This window comes from Vicia villosa, unplaced genomic scaffold, assembly GCF_029867415.1.
Source record: "Vicia villosa cultivar HV-30 ecotype Madison, WI unplaced genomic scaffold, Vvil1.0 ctg.000464F_1_1_1, whole genome shotgun sequence".
Lineage (NCBI taxonomy): Eukaryota > Viridiplantae > Streptophyta > Magnoliopsida > Fabales > Fabaceae > Vicia > Vicia villosa.
Window position 1 is genome coordinate 154686 of NW_026705222.1, and position 26203 is coordinate 180888.

The following is a 26203-nucleotide window of genomic DNA, read 5'->3' on the forward strand; positions in this document are numbered from 1 at the left end:
ATTTATAGCATTTTATTTATTTATTTTCTGTAATAAAATTTTGGGTTATTTGACCATAAAGATGTTTAAATTGGTAAATAATTATTGGATTTTCTCTTTTTTATTTGGTATTGTTAGATTTATTTAAGCAAATATAGTAGAGAATCTAAATTTACTAATTCATTCATATAGATACATGGAATATTCGTATATAACAACAACAACAAAATATCATATATATATTTATGGTAAAATTGACATTTTTAAAATATGATTAGAGATAATATATAGATATACACCATATAAATCACATTATATTCAAATGATAATTATAGTTAGTAATAAGACAGATTCTTAGGTACCCTGTTGTTTATATGGAAAAAAATGATTACAGATAATATATAGATATACGCCATATAAATCACATTATATTCAAGTAATAAGACAAATTCTTAGGTACCCTGTTGTTTATATGGGTACTTGTATGAGATGGACGAATAAGAATAGGTCATTTGTTTTATTTAATTGGTTTTTTTTTTGTTTAGTTAAATATGAAGTTTATATAAATTGCAGAGATAACTCGGTGTTTTTTTCTCTCATAGGCAGTCAATGTTGAATAAAATGTCTTCTCCTATTATCAATCTTTCTAAACCGTATGGCAAAATTCCCAATTTTCTCTTGCCCTAAACTGTATCTCTTTCTCTCACTTCACCGATATCGGATATTAATTTCATAAATTCCCCCAAATTTTATTTCCATCCTTTTTTCAATGGATTTTGAGGATGATATGCAGGATGCTAACGACATGGAGTCGCTCGACAGTGACGATATATACAGCAGTGACATTGAGGGTGCTGCCATGTGAATGGTGATAATGTGGAAGTAGTTATTCATGCGTGTGAACTTGCTGCGGAATGGCGTCAGACTTTTCATTCAGATGTGGTTGTTGATTTAGTATGTTACCGCCGCTTTGACCACAATGAGATTGATGAACCTTCTTTCACACTGCCTAAAATGTATAACTTTGTCCCTTTTGTTTATTGTTATCTTATTATGTTATATTCACATTGCTTCGATAAGTTAATCAAAGTTTCAGTTTTATGGGCCATGTATAGGTCATCCGGAACCATCCTTCAGCACTTGAGACTTAGTAGACAAAACTTTTGGAATTAGGAGATTTAACTAAAGAAGACATTGGTAAGACACACAAGAAGGTAACATCAATTCTAAATGACGAGTTTTTGGAGAGCAAAGGTTATGTTGTGAAAAGGAAAGATTGGCTTCCAGCGTATTGGTCTTGTTTCAAGTCACCTGAGCACCTTTCACGTTACCAGAACACCTAAATTTAATGTTAATATTGTTTGAGCCTTTCGGTTTATGGTATAACAGTTGAAATTTGTGATCAATCTTGTGCAGGGTGAAACCAAAAATTTTGAAAAATGTTGGAAAAGATATTGCCCCATTGACCATGTTATAATGAGCAAAAATGAAGAGATGCTCGTTGTTAGGAATAGGTAATTTTCTTCCTTGAACATTTGAAAAATGAATTCAAAACCAAGTAACATTGGATACGATGTGCATCTCACTTTTTGAGTTTGATGTTCTAGGACTTGAATTGGGTTACTCAATGGAAAATCCTAACGCGTTAGTGATTTGGGGGGCACAATTTGGCGATTTTGCTTATAGGGCTCAAGTCATATTCGACAATTTATTGAGTTGTGATGAGTCTAATTGGCTCCGTCAGGCAGGGCTTGTTATGTTACTTCCACATGGTTAAGATGGCCAAGGCTCGGAACATTCAAGTGCGAGATTGGAACGCTTTCTTCAGGTTCTATACTAAAAATCTATGTTGTGATTTCCTTAAACATCTTTAAAGCATTTTTTCTTTCTGCATTCAACTTTGATCTTTCAATGTTACGACGTGATGTAGTAATCAAATGGCGTATCTGCTGCTTTCTTTGCAGATGGTTAATGATCATCCTTATATTATTCTAGAGATGGTTCCTACTCTATGAAAACGAGTTCAAGAATGTAATTGGCAGATTGTGAATGTCACAACGCCAACAAATGTTTTCCATGTTTATGGTAGCAGGTTTGTAATTAGTATAATAATCAATTAACATTAGATTTGTCACTTGAAGTTATAATGTATCGTTGATTTTTCTCATTGTTGTTTTTTGTTTTGTCGCAGATACATAAAGAATTCCGTAAATATCACATTACATGTAGAATTTCGTAAACCTCTCATTGTAATATCCCCTAAGAATCAGCTTTGTAGTAAGGTTTGCGGATCAAATTTATCTGAGTTTGATGATGTTCAAGGACATCCAAGCTTTGACAAACAAGGAACCAGATTTAAGTGTCTCTTAAAAGACCAAACCAACCATGCAAATGTTGATTAGGGTATCAAATGCTTAATATTAAGTTCTGGAATGGTCTGATACTCATTGGAACTGGTTGTTCATGTGTTAAACTCATTGTTTTCTAAATATTCTTCTTATGATCATCAATGTCTTACATTCATCTCAGGTTTACTACGAACTTGATGATCAATGAATAAAGGTACATGCAAAAGATGTTGCAATATGTAGGGTGGAACAACTTTGTCATTTCCCTTGTGATCTTGTCCGAAAATAATTCAAATGATATCCAAGTGTGTCTGTTCAAATCGTTCTTAAGCATCATTGAATTTTTTATGAGTGAATATTAATCATATTAAGTATTCAGTGCTAAATATTTTTACTTTATTTTGTTTGTGCTAGACACGAAGTTGTTTGTTGTTGTCATACCCCAAAATTGTCCTACCCTCTAACTTTTATCTGGCTTAGGCTTTGCATTCATGTACATACATCACTTAGGTCATAATCCATATCCATGCATTCATATCATTGGTACTATTCAAAAGACTAGCAAGAAAAAGCTTTCTTGGCAGAGGGTTTCCTACCAAATGTGTGGATCTGAGGTGTAATCATGTGGCTCTATGTTCATTGAAGACTTCTTGGATTAGGGTTTTCCCATTCTCAACTCGATGCATTGACGGGAGTGTACAAGCTTGTGATCCATCTGATCCTCTTAATCAGGGTTTCTTTGACCAAAGTCAACCAGTTAACTTTCTGGTCAACATTTAATCAGGAGTGGATTCTATGAATGAGAAGCTCTCATACTGACTATGTGGATGTGTTTGTTTGACTGGATTTGACTGGAAGGGATTTAATCGGGAATTTCATCAATAGTCGGAAAAATCAGAACAGTTGACTTTTGGGTCAAAATCAGAAGAATTATTCAAATATTGACTTTTGGTGGAAAATCGATCGAGAAAAGTCAAAGAACGGATAAAATCGGGAGTTTGACAAAAGTTGCCAAAAATAGAAAAAAATCAAAAATGGAAAGTTTTCATACTTAGAAAATTTTGAGAATTTGAAAATAGTCAAACAGCTGACTTTGAGCCCAGTTTACACGTGTTTCTAGGCCTCATTTCAAAACAAGGTCAACACCAAAAATGTTCATCTCATAGCCCTCTACAATGTTGTAGTTGGGAGTTTTTTCATATGACATATGGATTGAGAGTTATTGAAGGGAGAAGTTGGCAAAATCTCACTGTACACGAGGCAAAAAGCTGGGCAAGTTTTCTGGGCAGCGTGACGCATTTGATCAAACACATGGCGTTCCATTTTCCAATTGAGTCCCAATGAATTCTGAATATTGTTAGAAGGCGTTATTTATGCCTTTCAATTATTTGCCATGCCCTCTACCCATAGAAACAAGAATTGAGCAAATTGGGTGTCTATTGAGCCATTTACGACGCCTTAAAGTCGTGACCTCACTGAGTCACATTTTGGCCAAGGCATGGGCACCAATACAAAGCAAACGCAAGGCATTTTGGCGAACATGTGGCAGGCCGAATTCAAAGCTAGTTTGAGAGAATTATAAGCGTCTTATGAACTCCACACCGATACCAAACTACTCTCCTTCATGTTTTCTCTCAATCGACACCAATATCATGGCATTCGGACGTACGGTTAGAAAATAGCAAAGCTGCAAAGTCATGCATCCATACGATTGAAGTTAAGGCATTCCCAGGCACAAGGCAAGCCACACGCGTGCACATCCCCGGCAATGGTGGTATTACATGTTCATGACTATTTTTACTATACTTCCAGTCACTATTCCAAATACTTTTCAACACCAAAGTTCTTCTACTCCATGCCCCCTTCACAATGACCCCAAGTTTGAAGCAAATGGTGTACCATAGCAAGAGATGTATGGACTTGAAGTAAGCATCATGGCAACAAAGTCTTGCAACCAAACATGTATCACTCATCAACCTACTTCCATAAAAAACCATGCACACCTCTGTTCACGTGAAAATAAAAGGGAGAGAGCCACAATGCAACACTCCACACCATATGTACCATGTACCTTCACTTCCATATATAAACCAAACTCTTCACAACTCACATCTCTCTCATTTTTTCACTTCCATAACCCCCTATTCAATTCTTCTCTATCGTTCCCTCTCTTCTCTCTCTCTTCTCTCATCCTCCAAAGAGTTTGTTACATCTCTAACAAACTTCTCAACCACCATAACCAACCTTCATCTTCCTCATCAATCTTCAACACACAGTCTCACTTCTCTGCACAACAACCGCATCGTCATCTTCATCCACCTAACAAACTTCTCAACCACCCTAATCAACCTTCTCCATCATCATCCTCAACCTATACCGCGAAACTATATCATCTTCATCTCTCGCTTCAAGCTCAATTCACCATCATAACGACTCATCATCACCATCAATTGTTCTTCAAGATTTTCAATAACATCCTCGTCCTTATCAAGATCTAGCATGAGCTTGCAGCAGTTGAGTTTGTTTCTCATTGAAGCACGTGGAGTTGGGAGTAATCACCGTTACAAGTGTACCAGACTCAAAGTATAGAGAACCAAAGTTTTTCGAGGATCTTTCAGTCTGCTTCAGGTGTGTTCTCCAGTCTTTTTCGAGCATGCTAGCTAAAAATGTTAGGATCTTGATGTCTGCATGAGCTAATCACGGTTAGTTATAATCCGGTAATACGTACATTTCGCGTACATTCGAGTTCTGATGCGTTGATATTATGCTCATGATTTATCAATTTTGAACAAGATATGTGGATTGCATGCGTGGATCTGAGTTGATTGATACCTCTAAAATACGTTTCCTTGGGATGCTTAGAAGTTAGGTTTATGTGTAGCTACGGTTTGCGACTTAGAGTTGACATTACGTAAAACTAGTGTCGTATTTGGATTCAGTGTTGAAAACCGATTGAGAAGGTGGCAGCTATTTAAGTTTCCGAGCATTTTGATTTTTTCCGGCGGAGGTTGTGCCGGAGAAGACGACCGGAACAGTGTTCCGCCGTCTGATTTTCTTGCATGGTGGTGAGTCCGATTTGCTGACGTGGCGGTATATTGTTGGTTGTTTTTCCCTTTTTCTTGGTGCATGCATTCAGTTTTGTTTTTATTCATATGATGAGTTGATGTGTTGGCACGTTGTGTATGGCCTAGGCATATTTTTGTCTTCTTTTAACTTAATTGGAACCATGACTAATTGATAGAAAGGTCCACATAATGGTACATTTTGTTGATAAGTGGAGACTATAGGATATACTGCATGCATGTATGCTACGTTGCTTTTCATAAATGTTGATTGATAAATAAGTGATAATGAAATAAAAATGGACCAAATGGTTTGTGAGAGCGTCGGGCCTCAGGCGCTTTGGGCCTTGCCTCGTGTTGGATCACACTCCCCTGCTGATAACACACCACCACATGCTAATGACCTTGGGCCTGAGCGCCCTGCTATTCGCCCCCCATTTTCGGGCCCAGAGTGCTTCTAATTGAGTTTAGTTCATTTTTAAAGCTGCTGTTGCACCCCCCCCTGCGACTTGTAGTTTAGTTTTATTTTAATTTTAGTTTCTTTTAACTTTTTAATCCAAAATTCCAATCTTAGTTCACACAAAAAAGGCATAAAAATGATTTTAGATATTTTTAGTTTGATTAAATAATGTTCGTAATTTTTGTTGATTTTTGTTAATTGTTTTGATACTTTTAATAAACTTTTTTCTTTACAATATCTTGAATTTTCTTTGTTTCATTACTTCCTTGTAAATAACTCTCTAACCGACTTAGGAATTAATTTTAGTCTCGATTTTTTTTAGATGTATGCGTGCTTGTGAATATCGTTTGTTTGCCATAGTTCTCAATTTTATTTGTCGCATATTGATTTTCTTTTGCTTATTCCATGTATAGTCTCTTTTAATAAATTGTATAGTTTTTTCATTTTAACTCTCTTGTATAGACAACTTAGACTAGAATTTAGGAATAGTTCCCTTCTCATTCTCTTTTTCTTTTCAACTTTTAAAATACTTAATAAAAATCGATGAAGATCATGCCGTTGCTTTATTTCATGGTAGGAAAGAAATGATTGAGGCGTAGGTCTCGATGTATGTTCTTTCCTACTTAGCGGAGAAGAAATGATTGAGGTGTGAAGCCTCGATGTATTTCTTAGCCGTTATTTAGAGAAACGATTGTGGCGTAGGCCCCGATGTGCATTCTCTAAATATTCACTAAAGAACTCCTTTTTGTATTTCTTTTACTTAGCGGAAAAGAAATGATTGAGGTGTGAGGCCTCGATGTATTTCTTAACCGTTATTTAGAGAAACGATTGTGGCGTAGGCCTCGATGTGCTTTCTCTAAATATGCAAAACAAAACTCTTTTTGGTATGATATAAGTCACAAATAAATTCCCTTAAAAAACACCAATCAAAAACACATAAAACACTAATAAATGGTCAGATTTAACACAAAGTAAGGAAGTGATGCGAGACCTTGTAATGGGTTCTGTCATCATGGAATTACCCTAAAAGACACAAACCAATCTCTTTTCTTCTTTCTTAAGGGCATTGTTATCTCCGCTCCATTGCATCCTAGGTTGTCCCCTTATGCAAGAGCGCGAGCGTTAACGCCGCCCAACTAAAAAACACAAAAATAAACAGAAAATCGTGAGCCGAGTTACGGTAACTCTGATTCCTGAAAAGGATACGTAGGCAGCGGGGTAGGGCCCGTGCGAGTACAATTCTTTATTTTCCCTACATTCTGCATTCATTCGCATTTAGACATAGACATAGTATACACCCTTTAGATAGAAACAAACATAGGTGGATACCATCGAGTACGATGGGCGCGAGGGGTGCTAATACCTTCCTCTTGCGTAACCGACTCTCGTACCTAGATTCTCTGGTTGCAAGACCCTGTTCCTTCCTTTGCTAGGTTCTCTGATATTCCTTTCCCTTATGGGATAAATATATTGGTGGCGACTCTGGTCATTTTTCGCGAGCGCGCGACAGCTGGCGACTCTGTTGGGGAATACCTAAGCGAGTCGATCCTAGCCTTTGTTTGTTTCTTTCATTGGGTGTTTATTTATTTGTTTATGTGTTTACATCATGTATATATGCTTGCATATCATGTTTATTTTCCTACTTGCATATCATGTTTACTTTCCACATGCATCTGGACTATATTATGGGTCCCCGTGGGGAACACATATTTTCTCTGTTTGCAGGTTGGGTGGGTTGTTTCTATGAGGTAAAAGGCCCAATACCCAGGCCAGAGTTGACACATAGGATACCTAGGATAGAGTGGATAGTCATGATGCCGATGAGATGTCAGGTCTTGTCTAGTGCGATCATGAGACCCACGCCCAGTCGAGGTCCAAATGGGGTATCATTGTTGGCATGTAGATGCAACAACATTGGTGCCTCAGGAGGACTGATAACACTGGTTGCCATTTTGACCTACCCTGACCTAGACTACACCCGTGAGTGGGGAGGGACATACATGACAGGTACCGTTGGTGACTATTTGGTTCCATTGGTGACTGTTTGGTACCGTTGGTGACTATTTTGTTCTGTTGGTGACTATTGTTCCTATGGCTGCGTGGCACCTATGTCAGACCTTTGATCTCATGACATCTGACCTATATCAATTATTCAGAGGATTGTACAGTGGTTACTAAGATTATATGGACCGTTGACCCCATGGTGTTGCATCGCATAACATCATTTCTTTATCCACTTCATTTATGGGGGATCCTAAAGTCTATTTCCAAAAAAAAAGAGAAAAAGAAAAAAGGAAATAAAAAAAAAAAAAAAGATACTCTATACAAAAAAAAAAGCTTTGATTCCAAAAAAGGAAAAATGAAAGTGTATTAAAAGACTTTAGGATCTATCATAAATGAAACATCCATTCATACTATCATGCATTTCATGGTTCTTTCAAAGACTTATGGGACCCTTCCTATCCATATTTCAAGATCAACAACAGATTTGACTTCTCACTGCCACAACTCCAAGATCAACTATGGAACGACTCCGTGAGGAAATGGATGAGATGAAGGAACAAATGGGTCATCTTATGTTGGAGATGCGAGACTTGGTCCGTAATCAGGATGCACTAAAAGAGGAGAATAGTCAGTTGAAGACTCAATTGAGCTTGGTCATGGAAGTTCTGAAGACGGTATTAAGGAAGGAAGGTGATGTTGTTCCTGCTGCTGCAACAAAAGTTGTTGATTCCTTCTTCCCAATAGGATTTCTTTCCACTCATGGAATGCCTCAGGGCGCTCTCCCTCAATTTCAAGTGCCATTACCTCCACATCAATCTGTTCATGTCCCTAGAATGAATCAAGGGGGCCAAATGCGTGGGAAAAAGCCTAAGATACCTCAGAGAGTTCTCAATCCTATCCCGTTGTCTTATGCTCAGTTACTTCCTCGCTTGCTGGAACTTCAGTTGATTGGGCTACGAGATTTGGCTACGCCTGAAAAGCTTCCTCCCAATTTTGATGTCAATGCTCGATGCGAGTTCCATTCTGGGGCACCTGGCCATGACATTGAGAATTGTAAGGCGATGAAACATCAAGTTCAAGATCTCATTGATTCAAAAGTGATTTTGTTCACCCCCGAGGGTATGATTGTTCAAGGAAACAGGGTTCCACATGTGGTGGAAAGAAAGGTTGATTTATGCTTCTATGTCGGATCTACTTCAAATGCGCCATCTTGGGTTCCAGGTTTCCCACTTCATCAGTCTCCGATTGTTTCACAACCAAATCAAAGGGAGAAGACACCTGAACAGAATCATCAACAAGGTCATCTGAATGAATACCCACCTAGAAGTAATTCGGGACGAAGAAATGCTCCTCTGGACCAGATTCCTATGACATACACTAAACTTCTGCCATATCTAGTGCAAAGCTCATTGGTGGATCCCAAATCTCTGAAGCCTCCACCACGTCCGTTTCCACCTGGGTATGACCCTAATGTGCAATGTGGGTACCACGCTTGATTAGCAGGGCACTCAACCGAGGACTGCAACGCTTTCAAAGCCAAGGTGCAACAGTTGATCGATGAGAGACACATAACCCTTCAAGGAGGAAACATGTGGGTGAACGGAATGCCCGTGCCCAAGTGAATGTCCGTATTCCATGAAGTATCACAAAAAAAAGAAAAATAATAAGCCCAAATGGAGTCAAGTCTCCTCAACTATGGCAATCATCATTTCACTTATGTATTCTCATTTTTCAGTATTTCCTGTTTTGTAGAAGGCTACTTCCTTGTTTGAACTCATTGGTACGATAATAATGAAAGCACCACAAATTCTCGAGCAACTTTGTCAGAATCTTCTTTCCAAGGGGTAATCAAAAAATGTTCTATAGAAGCATCTCTCATTTTCAAGGTTCTTGTGCTCAGTTGTATCCGTGGAGGTTGGTGTTTCAGTTGGTGTTTTGGTCTTTCCTTACAACAGATAGCTTCTCTAAGTTTGATGACCACGCAAGGTTCCTCCATGTTTGATGGCAAATACTTCTTCAATGAATATGCTTGGGGCTCCCGCACGAGGGATAAGCAAGACGCACTCTTATCTTGAGCATTGCATCATTCGCATTGCTCGAATCCCTAAAGCATTACAAATTCTTGGGTGACTTCGTCAAAATCTTCTTCCGTGTGATAATCAAGAGTGTTCTTCACAATGCTTCTCATTCTCAAAGTTCTACTTCATATATCAGTTGCCTTTTCTCAGGATCTCCTTCTCAGTGGCCTTGCTAGTTAACAGAGACAAGAAGAATATGAGAAACAAATTGATGTGATTCTATTGCCTTGTGCTCATTCGTTTCCTTGTTTGTTGGAATCACAATTGGTTAAGATTCTAGTATTGGGTCTTCTTCACCACAAGTAGCTCTCTTGAGTTGATGATCATACAAGATTCTTCCCATTTATGATGGCGATTACTACTCTAGCAACTATGCTTGGGGCTCCCGCACGAGGGATAAGCAAGACGTACTCTTATCTTGAGCATTGCATCACTCGCATTGCTCGAATCCCTAAAGCAAGGCAAAAGTTTACGACTCATGGGTGACTTCGTTGGAGTTCTCTTTTGGAGTAATCTGAAGTGTTTGGAAAGAACTGCAAAAAGTATTCAAGATCAATAAATCTAGACGGAGTCAAGTCTCCTCAACAATGACATTCACTTAGTTTCTTTATTGCATTCTCATTTGTAACATTTCTTTGTGTGTTTAAGCATTGCTAGCATGTAAAAACTTGTTAATTTCTGAATAAAAATCATAATGCATTGTTTATGTTCGTCTTGAAATAATCCATTCGTTATCACTCATAAAATGATTCGCTTGCATACAATACCAACTTTATTAATCACTTGCTTAGGCAAAGAGCGGAGGGAGAATGATGAAAAATAAAAATGCAAAATCTCCAATTGCGTGCTTTTGAATAAAACCCTACTGAGGATGTACATGCATTGTTTCAAATCCCCAAACACCGGAGATATAAGGGAGATAGACCCTCGTCAACCCCTTTGAGCCTTGAAGTAGGAGTTTCCTTTTCTAATCATAAAAACCCTTATTTTGAACTTGGGGCAGGGTAGTGTTCATTTAACTTGATCGAGTGTTCAAAACTCACCAAAAGGGTATGCATCTAAGGATACAACAATGGTTATCCTTCAAAAGGTTGAGGAATGTCAAAACCGCAATGATTATCCTTATTCCATCAAGAGACCGAGAGATGACGATACCACAATGGTAATCCTTCATCAAATCAAATGAGTGAGGTGGTCGCAATCACCTCCAAAGAATCAAAGACTATGCAAGGTCACACGACTTGTTCAAAAAAGAGCCAAAAAAAATGGCGAAAAAATAATTAAAATAAAAAAGGATGAAAAGAAAAATGGCAAAAGAAGCATAAAAAAAAAACGATGAAATTGCCAAGCAAGAACAAAGTCGTGTGACAATGAATCAGAAGAATAAAAGGTGAGCGACTGCCATGTCCAGAGAACCTCATTGATTCCTCAACCATTTCAAATTACTTGTGAGGGATGAACACTCGTGTCGAGCTAAATTGAACCTAGGAATGGAGAACATCATGAAGGGGGTGGGTACCAAATAATTTTGAGCCTAAAAATCCTTTGTTTTCTGAAAACCGTGAACCCGGCCAAGTTACAACCCTTAAAAGTCCTAATTGAAGTAGGGTTTATTTTGAAAGCGCACTCCGATGAGATAGTGTTTAACTGACTCCCAATGAAGCGTAACACATATCCATGTTGGTATCGTATGCTTGCTTTATCTTCCATATGCAAAAATCGAGGTTGTGTCAACTAGTGATTCGGTCACAAGAGGTCGCAACCTCATTTCATAAAAAAGTTTTAAAACTTCAAGACTAACATAGGCTTTGCATTAGAATTATCATTCTTAGAATTAACATTCTTTTGCATACAAAATATGTGCTTAACATCAAGGAAATTTTCAAGGATGAGGATCGGTGAAGGGCTTGATCACGCCACAGTAACAAGACTTAAGAACTCCGTGGATTGAAAATCCAACCATTTCATAAGACTGATTATCAAGGGGCATGTTCTCTAAAAACTCTGTTGGGCATGAACGGTTAATGCTTTCTTTGATTACCTTGAGGGGAAGAATTTGAAGACTCCTTTGAGCGTGGTAAAGTTGTTTCCATGTTTGTTTGACTTCAAAACAAAGGAAGCTTGAGGATTCTAGTGAGATATACCTAATCAGGGGCAATTGAATCGAGGTTTGAACTCTCAAATTCAGCCTATCTGGAGCAATCATGTCGATAAATCTCTTCAAGCTTCGATCAACCTGGGGCAATCAAGTCGAGGGATCTCTCTCAAATTCAACCAATCTGGGGCAGTTACGTCGAGATTTGACAAATCTCTCCAAGGATCCACTGGGGCAATTTCCTTCATGGGTCATGAAACTTGGGGCACGATCTTCTTAGTTTTATTGTCCTCTCCCTAATCATAGGAGTTTATTTCTCCTGGAACCTTGGTCTCTCCCCAGGCATGGAGTTTATTTCTCCCGAGAGTTTGTTATATTCCTCAAGCATAGGAGTTTTATTTCTCCTAGGAGTTGTCCTACTTCCCTAATCAAGGCTCCTTATCTGGATTCCTCATCCCCAACATGGTGAATCGAGGGAATCTCCTCAAGCTGAAAACCCTCCAAGCAGTAGCACATGGTGAGAAGTCAGAAAGTATTCTTCAAGTCAAAGAAGGTGCATCTTACAAATCAAAGTCCAATATCTATTGGCATCTCTACATGGTCCTTAACACTAAGGGAATTCTCCCTGGTGTCTACCTCACTAATGCCTTTATTTGGCACTCTGCATTTAGTACTCATTGCATATAACATTGCATCCTCAAAAGCGTAGCATATCCGTCAAACGGAGCATTACGCCATAGAAAATTCAAACATGCATACAAAGCATAAGCCAGATAATACAAATCAGCACTCAATCAAGACGACGATACTTCCCCACATAAAAATTTGTCCTTACAAAATCTGATTGATATCTGCTACTACATCACAAATCTCCTCAAACCATGGTGCCAATACCTGGTATCCTAAACCCCAAAAGAAGTCTCATTTTCTCTCTCCGACGAGGATCGGATGCAATGTTTTTCTTCGTCAGAATCGTTGTCTCCGAGGTTATTTCCCGTATGTTGCGTGCAGATTAAAGCATGAATGAGGATGGGCATTCAACCCATCTCATTTTTCAATCGTTTGAATAATCATACTTAGTGTGTGGCAATTCGAACGATTGCCGCTCTTGAAGAGTTACACCCCGCCTTTTGGCCTGAGGGATTAATGTAATTCTTATGCTTCGCAAGCATTAATATCTCCGTAATTCCCAGTGGTTACTTCTATCTTCTTGTCAAGTCTAGTCGTCACTAGTCTTGTTGTGGTTATTTCTCGTGTGCTGCGTGCAAATTAGAGTGCGAATGAGGGTGGGCATTCAACCCATCTCATTTTTCAATCATTTGAATAACCATACTTGGTGTGTGGCAATTCGAACGATTGCCGCTCTTGAAGAGTTACACCCCGCCTTTGGCCTGAGGGATTAATGTAATTCTTATGCTTCGCAAGCATCAATATCTTCGTGATTACGTCTTTTGATCGAGTCTAGTCGTCACTAATCTCCGTGGTCCCTTCCCCCGTACGGGAAAACTTTTCAAGTCCAACCACCGTGTTGTCAAAGCCCAGTTCCTAACCTGGCAAACCCTTTCAAAGCCCAGTTCCTAACCTGACAAACCTTTTTCAAAGCCCAATTTTTAACTTGGCAAACCATTTCAAAACCGAACCCCGATGTTGAGTCTTAGATCGTACGAGGTCTATTCTGTCCTGAAGATCGTACGAGGTCTTCTCCTGATGTTGAGTCTTAGATCGTACGAGGTCTATTTCCTTTCTGCCTTGAAGATCGTACGAGGTCTTCTCCTGATGTTGAGTCGTAAGATCGCACGAGGTCTATTTCCTTTCTGTCTTGAAGATCGTACGAGGTCTTCTCCTGATGTTGAGTCGTAAGATCGCACGAGGTTTATTTCCTTTCTGTCTTGAAGATCGTACAAGGTCTTCTCCTGATGTTGAGTCGTAGATCGCAAGAGGTCTATTTCCTTTCTGTCCTGAAGATCGTACGAGATCCTCTCCTGATGTCGAGTCGATGTTGAGTCGTAGATCGCACGAGGTCTTTCCCTTTTCAGTCCTGAAGATCGTACGAGATCCTCTCCTGTTGTCGAGTCGATGTTGAGTCTTAGATCGCACGAGTTCTTTTCCTTTCAGTCTTGAAGATCGTACGAGGTTTTCTCCCGATGTTGAGTCGTAGATCGCACGAGGTCTTTCCCTTTTCAGTCCTGAAGATCGTACGAGATCCTCTCCTGTTGTCGAGTCGATGTTGAGTCTTAGATCGCACGAGTTCTTTTCCTTTCAGTCTTGAAGATCGTACGAGGTTTTCTCCCGATGTTGAGTCGTAGATCGCACGAGATCTTTTTCCTTTCAGTCATTGTCTCATACAACCATTCTCGTTGAAAACCTTGTATTGGCACCTAGGCTACGTTACAAGCTATCACCATTCGACCACTACTCACCGTAACTTTTCCACCATAAAAAGAAAAAAACAAATTCTCTTTCCCTAGCAGATATCAAAACAAAAATAAGGATAACATGTACACCATCTTCTCTTTGGGACAAATTTCTGGTACTTTGATATTTAATCTTCTTCAACCTTGAACGCTCGAAAGGCTAGCGCCAATCTCACTTTCAGGTTTAAGACGATTAAATAGGGGCAGCTGTCATACCCCAAATTTGTCCTACCCTCTAACTTTTATCTGGCTTAGGCTTTGCATTCATGTACATACATCACTTAGGTCATAATCCATATCCATGCATTCATATCATTGGTACTATTCAAAAGACTAGCAAGAAAAAGCTTTCTTGGCAGAGGGTTTCCTACCAAATGTGTGGATCTGAGGTGTAATCATGTGGCTCTATGTTCATTGAAGACTTCTTGGATTAGGGTTTTCCCATTCTCAACTCGATGCATTGACGGGAGTGTACAAGCTTGTGATCCATCTGATCCTCTTAATCAGGGTTTCTTTGACCAAAGTCAACTAGTTGACTTTGTGGTCAACATTTAATCAGGAGTGGATTCTATGAATGAGAAGCTCTCATACTGACTATGTGGATGTGTTTGCTTGACTAGATTTGATTGGAAGGGATTTAATCGGGAATTTCATCAATAGTCGGAAAAATCAGAACAGTTGACTTTTGGGTCAAAATCAGAAGAATTATTCAAATATTGACTTTTGGTGGAAAATCGATCGAGAAAAGTCAAAGAACGGATAAAATCGGGAGTTTGACAAAATTTGCCAAAAATAGAAAAAAATCAAAAATGGAAAGTTTTCATACTTAGAAAATTTTGAGAATTTGAAAATAGTCAAACAGCTGACTTTGAGCCCAGTTTACACGTGTTTCTAGGCCTCATTTCAAAACAATGTCAACACCAAAAATGTTCATCTCATAGCCCTCTACAATGTTGTAGTTGGGAGTTTTTTCATATGACATATGGATTGAGAGTTATTGAAGGGAGAAGTTGGCAAAATCTCACTGTACACGAGGCAAAAAGCTGGGCAAGTTTTCTGGGCAGCGTGACGCATTTGATCAAACACATGGCGTTCCATTTTCCAATTGAGTCCCAATGAATTCTGAATATTGTTAGAAGGCGTTATTTATGCCTTTCAATTATTTGCCATGCCCTCTACCCATAGAAACAAGAATTGAGCAAATTGGGTGTCTATTGAGCCATTTACGACGCCTTAAAGTCGTGACCTCACTGAGTCACATTTTGGCCAAGGCATGGGCACCAATACAAAGCAAACGCAAGGCATTTTGGCGAACATGTGGCAGGCCGAATTCAAAGCTAGTTTGAGAGAATTATAAGCGTCTTATGAACTCCACACCGATACCAAACTACTCTCCTTCATGTTTTCTCTCAATCGACACCAATATCATGGCATTCGGACGTACGGTTAGAAAATAGCAAAGCTGCAAAGTCATGCATCCATACGATTGAAGTTAAGGCATTCCCAGGCACAAGGCAAGCCACACGCGTGCACATCCCCGGCAATGGTGGTATTACATGTTCATGACTATTTTTACTATACTTCCAGTCACTATTCCAAATACTTTTCAACACCAAAGTTCTTCTACTCCATGCCCCCTTCACAATGACCCCAAGTTTGAAGCAAATGGTGTACCATAGCAAGAGATGTATGGACTTGAAGTAAGCATCATGGCAACAAAGTCTTGCAACCAAACATGTATCACTCATCAACCTACTTCCATAAAAAACCATGCACACCTCTGTTCACGTGAAAATAAAAGGGAGAGAGCCACAATGCAACACTCCACACCATATGTACCATGTACCTTCACTTCCATATATAAACCAAACTCTTCACAACTCACATCTCTCTCATTTTTTCACTTCCATAACCCCCTATTCAATTCTTCTCTATCGTTCCCTCTCTTCTCTCTCTCTTCTCTCATCCTCCAAAGAGTTTGTTACATCTCTAACAAACTTCTCAACCACCATAACCAACCTTCATCTTCCTCATCAATCTTCAACACACAGTCTCACTTCTCTGCACAACAACCGCATCGTCATCTTCATCCACCTAACAAACTTCTCAACCACCCTAATCAACCTTCTCCATCATCATCCTCAACCTATACCGCGAAACTATATCATCTTCATCTCTCGCTTCAAGCTCAATTCACCATCATAACGACTCATCATCACCATCAATTGTTCTTCAAGATTTTCAATAACATCCTCGTCCTTATCAAGATCTAGCAGGAGCTTGCAGCAGTTGAGTTTGTTTCTCATTGAAGCACGTGGAGTTGGGAGTAATCACCGTTACAAGTGTACCAGACTCAAAGTATAGAGAACCAAAGTTTTCCGAGGATCTTTCAGTCTGCTTCAGGTGTGTTCTCCAGTCTTTTTCGAGCATGCTAGCTAAAAATGTTAGGATCTTGATGTCTGCATGAGCTAATCACGGTTAGTTATAATCCGGTAATACGTACATTTCGCGTACATTCGAGTTCTGATGCGTTGATATTATGCTCATGATTTATCAATTTTGAACAAGATATGTGGATTGTATGCGTGGATCTGAGTTGATTGATACCTCTAAAATACGTTTCCTTGGGATGCTTAGAAGTTAGGTTTATGTGTAGCTACGGTTTGCGACTTAGAGTTGACATTACGTAAAACTAGTGTCGTATTTGGATTCAGTGTTGAAAACCGATTGAGAAGGTGGCAGCTATTTAAGTTTCCGAGCATTTTGATTTTTTCCGGCGGAGGTTGTGCCGGAGAAGACGACCGGAACAGTGTTCCGCCGTCTGATTTTCTTGCATGGTGGTGAGTCCGATTTGCTGACGTGGCGGTATATTGTTGGTTGTTTTTTTCCCTTTTTCTTGGTGCATGCATTCAGTTTTGTTTTTATTCATATGATGAGTTGATGTGTTGGCACGTTGTGTATGGCCTAGGCATATTTTTGTCTTCTTTTAACTTAATTGGAACCATGACTAATTGATAGAAAGGTCCACATAATGGTACATTTTGTTGATAAGTGGAGACTATAGGATATACTGCATGCATGTATGCTACGTTGCTTTTCATAAATGTTGATTGATAAATAAGTGATAATGAAATAAAAATGGACCAAATGGTTTGTGAGAGCGTCGGGCCTCAGGCGCTTTGGGCCTTGCCTCGTGTTGGATCACACTCCCCTGCTGATAACACACCACCACATGCTAATGACCCTGGGCCTGAGCGCCCTGCTATTCGCCCCCCATTTCGGGCCCAGAGTGCTTCTAATTGAGTTTAGTTCATTTTTAAAGCTGCTGTTGCACCCCCCCTGCGACTTGTAGTTTAGTTTTATTTTAATTTTAGTTTCTTTTAACTTTTTAATCCAAAATTCCAATCTTAGTTCACACAAAAAAGGCATAAAAATGATTTTAGATATTTTTAGTTTGATTAAATAATGTTCGTAATTTTTGTTGATTTTTGTTAATTGTTTTGATACTTTTAATAAACTTTTTTCTTTACAATATCTTGAATTTTCTTTGTTTCATTACTTCCTTGTAAATAACTCTCTAACCGACTTAGGAATTAATTTTAGTCTCGATTTTTTTTAGATGTATGCGTGCTTGTGAATATCGTTTGTTTGCCATAGTTCTCAATTTTATTTGTCGCATATTGATTTTCTTTTGCTTATTCCATGTATAGTCTCTTTTAATAAATTGTATAGTTTTTTCATTTTAACTCTCTTGTATAGACAACTTAGACTAGAATTTAGGAATAGTTCCCTTCTCATTCTCTTTTTCTTTTCAACTTTTAAAATACTTAATAAAAATCGATGAAGATCATGCCGTTGCTTTATTTCATGGTAGGAAAGAAATGATTGAGGCGTAGGTCTCGATGTATGTTCTTTCCTACTTAGCGGAGAAGAAATGATTGAGGTGTGAAGCCTCGATGTATTTCTTAGCCGTTATTTAGAGAAACGATTGTGGCGTAGGCCCCGATGTGCATTCTCTAAATATTCACTAAAGAACTCCTTTTTGTATTTCTTTTACTTAGCGGAAAAGAAATGATTGAGGTGTGAGGCCTCGATGTATTTCTTAACCGTTATTTAGAGAAACGATTGTGGCGTAGGCCTCGATGTGCTTTCTCTAAATATGCAAAACAAAACTCTTTTTGGTATGATCTAAGTCACAAATAAATTCCCTTAAAAAACACCAATCAAAAACACATAAAACACTAATAAATGGTCAGATTTAACACAAAGTAAGGAAGTGATGCGAGACCTTGTAATGGGTTCTGTCATCATGGAATTACCCTAAAAGACACAAACCAATCTCTTTTCTTCTTTCTTAAGGGCATTGTTATCTCCGCTCCATTGCATCCTAGGTTGTCCCCTTATGCAAGAGCGCGAGCGTTAACGCCGCCCAACTAAAAAACACAAAAACAAATAGAAAATCGTGAGCCGAGCTACGGTAACTCTGATTCCTGAAAAGGATACGTAGGCAGCAGGGTAGGGCCCGTGCGAGTACAATTCTTTATTTCCCGTACATTCTGCATTCATTCGTATTTAGACATAGACATAGTATACACTAGGGGTGGCAAAACGGGCCGAGGCCCGCCGGGCCGGCCCGCCACCCGCCAAAAAATAGCGGGTTGGGTTGGGATTTTAGGCCCGCCGCTCGCTAAAGCTCGCCCCGCAAAAACCCGCCGCCCGCCATACCCGCCCCGCCAAAGCCCGCCGCCCGCCAAAACCCGCCTCTCCTCCAAAACTCACTCTTTTTTTAGTTAATTCTAGTAATTTTAATTCTTGATGGTTTATTTTTTACATTTATTTATAAATATATGTAATATTTTTTAAGTAAATTTGTTAAAAAGTTGCTTTTATAAAAAATTATTTTAAAAAATAAGTGAAAAATTTAATTAAAAGGTAAAAAAAAGTCTATTAATCTATTAAAAAATATAAATAAAAATAGGCGGGTAAGCCCGCCAACCCGCCATCTTGGCGGGGCGGGCATGACTTTTATGCCCATTTTACTTGGCGGGCATGCCCGGCCCGCTCGTTTTTTGGCGGGCATAAGGCGGGGCGGGCGGCCCGTTTTGCCACCCCTAGTATACACCCTTTAGATAGAAACAAACATAGGTGGATACCATCGAGTACGATGGGCGCGAGGGGTGCTAATACCTTCCTCTTGCGTAACCGACTCCCGTACCTAGATTCTCTGGTCGCAAGACCCTGTTCCTTCCTTTGCTAGGTTCTCTGATATTCCTTTCCCTTATGGGATAAATATATTGGTGGCGACTCTGGTCATTTTTCGCGAGCGTGCGACAGGTGTCAAGAAGAACCAATGAACATGAGTGGATATACTTATGTTTTACCGCGACTTAAAACCTCAATAAAGTCATTAGGTAGGGGAGGTTATGATGATATCAAATATGTTGGTCGCGTTCCGTCTGCAGCCACAACTACTGGTTTCCTCAAGGTTCACCATAACGAGCAGGCTGAGCTAGTTGAGAACGCCTTTCAAAGTGAACCAATCAGCTTCCCTTACTAAGATTTTGTGCATGTAAATTATTCCTTTGGAGAAGGATGAAGCATTTGATTTGGAGGGTAACTTATAATTCACATTTTTTATGCTACATAATTCAAAATTAGACTTGCAAGTTACATGGTATTGACCATCGTATTCAAATGCAATGTACTTGTTAATTTAAAAGTGATTATCTCACATAACAAATAATAATGGATACTACTGTGTTAGAATGGAACTAGTTTATTAATTTTCTATTAGCTTTACATATAAAGAGTCTCTTCCAATTATTTATTTTTTTTAAAACAAAATTGATCAAATAAATTTTTACTATCTATTACAGCGAGATTACCATATGATTAATTCGACAATTCAAAAATAGAATAAAATAATTATTTAAAAATATTTTGATAGATAATTTAGTTTATTAAGTGGGTTAAATGGTTATGTACTTAGTTTTACATAGGTCATCTAATAGGAATACATCATTCAATCATGTCATATCATTAATTTAAAAATTATAGTCTGATTTAGCGAAAAACATGTTTGTAAATGATTGAGAGTGTATCACCTTTTTTAGTTGTTAAAAAATGTGATTGGTTGACAGTGCATCACCCATGTTTAAATGAATATGCATTGATAGTGTAAAATAGTTTTACACAGTTATCCAATAAAAAATCATCAATTTGCCATGTCATTAATTTTTTAAAAATAAATGAGTGATTTAATTGGATACATGATTGTGATTGGTTGACAATATAAAACTATTTTACACTATAAGTGCATCATCCATTCTCTCAGTTAAGGGTTTCATGGATATGCACTGATAGTATAAAATAGTTTTACATTGTCATCCAGTAAAAAACAATCACTCTGCCATGTCATTAATTTAAAAAAAATAAAAGAGTGATTTTGTTTAATACATGGTTGTGATTGGTTGACAGTGTAAAACTATTTTACACTGTCCTTTATTAAGGGTTTAATGGATATGCACGAACAGTGTAACATAGTTTTACACTTTCATCCAATAAAAAACCACCAATCTGTCATGTCATTGATTTTTTAAAAAATAAAAGAGTGATTTAATTGGATACATGGCTGTGATTGGTTGGCAATGTAAAACTATTTTAGTTTGTCAGTGCATCACCCGGGTGTAATGGATATGCATTGATAGTGTAAAGTAGTTTTACACTATCATCCAATAAAAACCCATCAATTTGCCATGTCATTGAGAGTTTGTTACATTTTTCTCTTATCTCTGTCTTCTTCCATCTTCATCTTCAATCTTGTGCACCAACAATTAGCATCTAGAGCTACGATTCGATTCATAGGGAAACACAAGTGTATGTGAGGCGTGTGTGTTTAATTTCATTTACTGAATTCATGTTGAATTCACGATTAGAATCATAACAGAATTGCATTTCTTGATTTTGTGGGAACGAAAAACACAAGTGTTTGGTGAGATTTGAGTTAGTTTTAGTGCACAAGAACGAAGATGAATGGTGGAAATAGCTTAAATACAATTCCTCAAGTGTTTGCTTAAAATAATTGGAATCGATGGATGATTCAAAAGCATATGTTGTTTGGTACTCAAGATGTTCTTGATCTTGTCACTGATGGTTACGTTCCAGATGCAGAAGATGCGACTAAGGAACAAAGAAACGTGTAAAGATATACGAAGAAGAAACATCATAAGGATTTATTCTACATCTATCAGTATGTGAATGTGAATGTATTTGAGAAAATCTATAATTCAACGACGGTGAAGGCTGCGTGGGATATATTGACACGATGCTACAACGATGATGCAATTGAACATTTTAAAGATTTATTTACCATGAGAATTGAAGAGTTACAGAGTAATATAGAGGCACAAGAGTTGCGTCTGACTGAGACAACCTCTGAAAGAGAGGTAGAGCAGGCTCTAATGGCGTCTTTTGGTAAGAAGAGTCCAAAGAAGTCTTGGTCTGAAGCCAAGAAGAGACATGGTGGTTGTGTTCCGAATTAAGAAGCCTTCAACTCTTATGAGAAAAAACATTAGAAGGGAAAGAAGAAGTTTGACAAGAGAAAGGTTCGGTGTTACAACTCTAATAGGTTTAGTCAATTTGCTAAGGGCTGTTGGTAAAACAAATAAAGAAAATCAGAAGAAGTAAACATAGCCAGAGGAGATTCTGACGTTGAACCTGTGCTATTGATGGCTTATGAATCTGATTATGTGTTAAACACATAGCTAGTGTTCCTTCGGATCTATGATCAAACTCTTTTTTTAGTATGATTGGGCCCTACAGTGGTAGAACATGGTGAACCAAGCCTACTATTTCCCATATCATCCCTTTCGGTGAAGTGGCTTCAAACCTTTTATGGACCTTGCTTCTCTTATTCTTTATTTTTAGAATAGAACAGTACAGAGATAAGCACGTGCTCCCAAATGACCTCTGTAGTATGGAGAGCCACTCCACTTGCAAGATCAATATCCGCCTTTGTACTGATGCGCTTCTTTTGTGATTAATGGATTAAGGTTCACTTGAAACCGACTGAATGAACTAATAGAGTACCATTTTCATTCATATTCTTTGTACAACTGTAACTACCATTCAAGTAGCTCTTTCCCCCGCCATTCCTTATTCCGGAACGGAGTAAGGCCTTGAACTTCTTTTCTTACTTGCTTATACCTGACTGCCAGAGACTGTTCCTATCCTGATTAACTGATTTATCTTTTATGAATGCACAAGCATTCAAAGGTGGTTTACTTATTTGATAGAGTCATAACTAACTTTCATCAATTTTATAATCGATCCAGTTTTTAAAATGTTAATTTAACAATCCTTTTTAATTGATAACAAAATAAATATACTTACTTAAAAAAATCAATTTTAGTTTACAATATGGTGGATCATTTTAATTTTGATTATTTTTTTTTACAGAATTTTGATTATTAATTATAATAAAAACAAACATATAATATATTATCATTTAGAATTCACCACTTTTTTGAACACGTTAACAATATATTATCATTTAGAATTCACCACTTTTTTTGAACACGTTAACAATATATTATCATTTAGCATTCTATTAGGATTTTCTATAGCATTTAACATACATCATTTTATATAATTTAGAATATGATAAACCATTTTAACTTTTATTAAAATTTATAAATAAAGAACTACATATAATAAGTATGCTATTATTTAGACCTCACAAATTTTTGGTGAATAACCTAAGCATACCATTCAGTATTTCTTAATTTCCATTCAATAACACGTTCACCTCATTTTCCATAACTACATAACGTAATGGCTCATCTCATTCAATAACACGTTCATATCATTGTAACTAATGGCTCACCCCACTCCTATTATCCTCCTCCATTCAAACCACTTTAGTATCTACAACCATTCACTCCAAACGTAGGTACAAATAATTACTCCATATTTTAACATTACTTTTGCTTCTATTCACATCACTTTTTGTTTCTACAGGTAATATCATTTTCACCCAACTTTTTTGTACTATAGGAACGCAACAAAAAATAATGCATGTGCTTTTTCAACTCAGGTATGGTCAAAGATAAAAATTCAAAGCGCCAAGGAATAGATGATGACAAATCAATTATGTCACGCTCCAATCGAAACAGAAAGTTGTTGTATCAAGGAAGTTCTTTGATCATATTGGATAGGTACTCATATTATTTCTTATAATGTGATTGTTTACAATATATTTATAGATAGTGGTTGTAATATATTTTATTTAATGAATTTGCAATGAAGAAGACACAAACGACAAGACAATGAATGGCGAAGAGGAAAATTTTGATGATTGGAATCCAAATACGTTATCCACTAAAAAAAGATAATGACAAAGTATTAGTTTTTAATATTATTTCTTGTAATTCATTAGTCTTATAAAATTATTTCAGAAGATATAATCACTTTGAAAAGTTTGTCAATATGTGAGTACTAGGAGCCTGTGACGGGGTATGCTCAGATTTCTCATCATGTTTACAACAAAGTCGAGGATTATTACAAGTTTAGGAATGCCGTTAACCAACTCGTGGATAATGGGTTTGCTTGTACTCTTCTTTTCTACTGAAAAGGTTTGCTCACATTCCCTCTTGACAATACTTCTAATTTTGAAATAATTGTATGATGATATCAATTTTGTTTTGCTTTGATAACCGACAACGATTAGGTTGGTGATTGTGTCTTAATTTGGCGCCACGCCCCCTTAAGGTGTGCAAAAAGAATTTCTAATTTGGAGAACAATTTCGATAAAATACTCAAATCTTTTTATGATTTTAAAGAAACTGTAACAAACTACATGCGATAATCAGTGATGTCTGATGTCAATACAACTATCCCTAACATGAAAAAATAAAATAAAAAGAAAAGATAACAGAAGAGGATATTAAAGATTTTGAAACTAATGTTCTCAAAAGAGTTCAAAAATTTCCGGCACCAGGTAAAAATGGTAGCAAACATCTTGTAACAACCAAAAGTTTAGCTGGATTCTATATTAGTTCCAAAGCAAAATTGGTTGGAACGGTTATTCCAAAAGTAAGTAATTTTCTATTTGTGTTACTCATTTAATATAATAATTATTTTTTTCATTTTTTCCATGAAGTTTTATTTTTAATATTATATTTTTATGCAGTGGTTGTCTTTATTATTTAAACCAAAGAAGGCAATGAATCTAAGTTCCGGCGAATGTGATATTGCATCATATCTATTTGGTCGTTTAAGAGATGAGTTAATCATACTTATCTTGTTATATATATTTTGTGAGAAAAAAAATCAACTTTGTGAGTGTGACATTTTTTTTTGTAGTAAAAAGGTAGTGATTATCTCAGATAGATCATGCTACGAAGGAACAATAAAGCTTCTTCAATGTTTAAAGCCTATAAAAATGCTTGATCAAGATGTTGTATTAATTGTGTTTTTTTAATATTAATATATTTGTTATTTAATTAAATTATTCTTTTAACATGATATCTTTATATTGTTTTAGATAATTAATCTAGCCGTATCTATGTTGACTTATAAAGCACATAATGAGATTATCAAAAGAGGAATTTGGTTTATGCTGACTACTTTTACGGTACAATCTTCACACATTTTTTAACGTAATTTATATTTGAAGTAAAAAGGTCGTGATTATCATTGAAAATATTTTCTCTTGTAGCAATATGTGATGGCATGGAATTCACCTAGACATGCCATGATACAAAAGATTTCAGTATAAATTTATGAGAAACTCTGAGATGATTTCAAAGGTAATTTAGTAAATTTGATCATTGTTTAATACTTATTTCAAATGGATATTTATCAAAACATTAAATGTGGATGTATACAGATATTTTTATCGCTTCATGATTATGAATACTTGTATTGGTTCTTACTTGTGATTGACTTTGAGAAAAAAAAGTTAATTTACTTAGATTCATTGCCAAGTATTTCAGCCTATTCCGACAGGATGAGAAGTATCAAGATATTGGTAAAATATAATTATATTTTTATATGTTTATTGAATTAATTATATCATAAATAGAGTGGTTACATCAAATGATTAGCCATCATTGTTGTCTTTAGGCTTTATATATGGAAGAGTTGCTTATGGATCCATCTTTTCATGCGAGTGAGATAACAAATAAGCCAAAGATATATGAATATAATTTAGTCATTCCTAAGAATTAGGAAATGCAAGCAAATAACTCATAAATTTTTTTATTTAATTACATTTTTTATATATTTTTATTTCTTTATATGTTATCTAATCATGGTGTTTAATGTTAGGAATGATTGTGGAATTTGAGTAATTACATGGATGATGCAAATGGGAGCACATGAATATAAGATTAATGTAAGATTTCCTATGTTATTCAATTTTTTCAATATATATTTTAGTACTACATGTAAATATATTAATAACTTTGAAATTTTTATTATAGGTTGATGAAGGGATGAGACTAAAGATAGCATTGGATTTGATATTGCATCCTTCCAACAATTTGAATGAGGAAATTTTGAGTCTGACAAAAGAATCAAGATTAGTTGAAGAAAACAATAGAAGTTGATTAGATTTTATATCATATATGTGTTGGTCCTAGTTTAGCATTGATCTAATTAATTTTTTTAGCTTTGAACTAATTGATTTTAGGCTTAATACCCTTTTTAGTCTCGTACTTATACCTCTAGGTCCAATTTGATCCTCTTTCTTTTAAAACGTTC

The 26203-nt window shown here is 36.9% G+C and overlaps 1 pseudogene; it reads left to right on the forward strand.

Moving 5' to 3' along the window:
• The first annotated feature begins 1209 nt into the window (after nucleotides 1-1209).
• On the forward strand, nucleotides 1210-19997 carry LOC131628566 (uncharacterized; annotated as a pseudogene).
• The last annotated feature ends 6206 nt before the right edge of the window (nucleotides 19998-26203 follow it).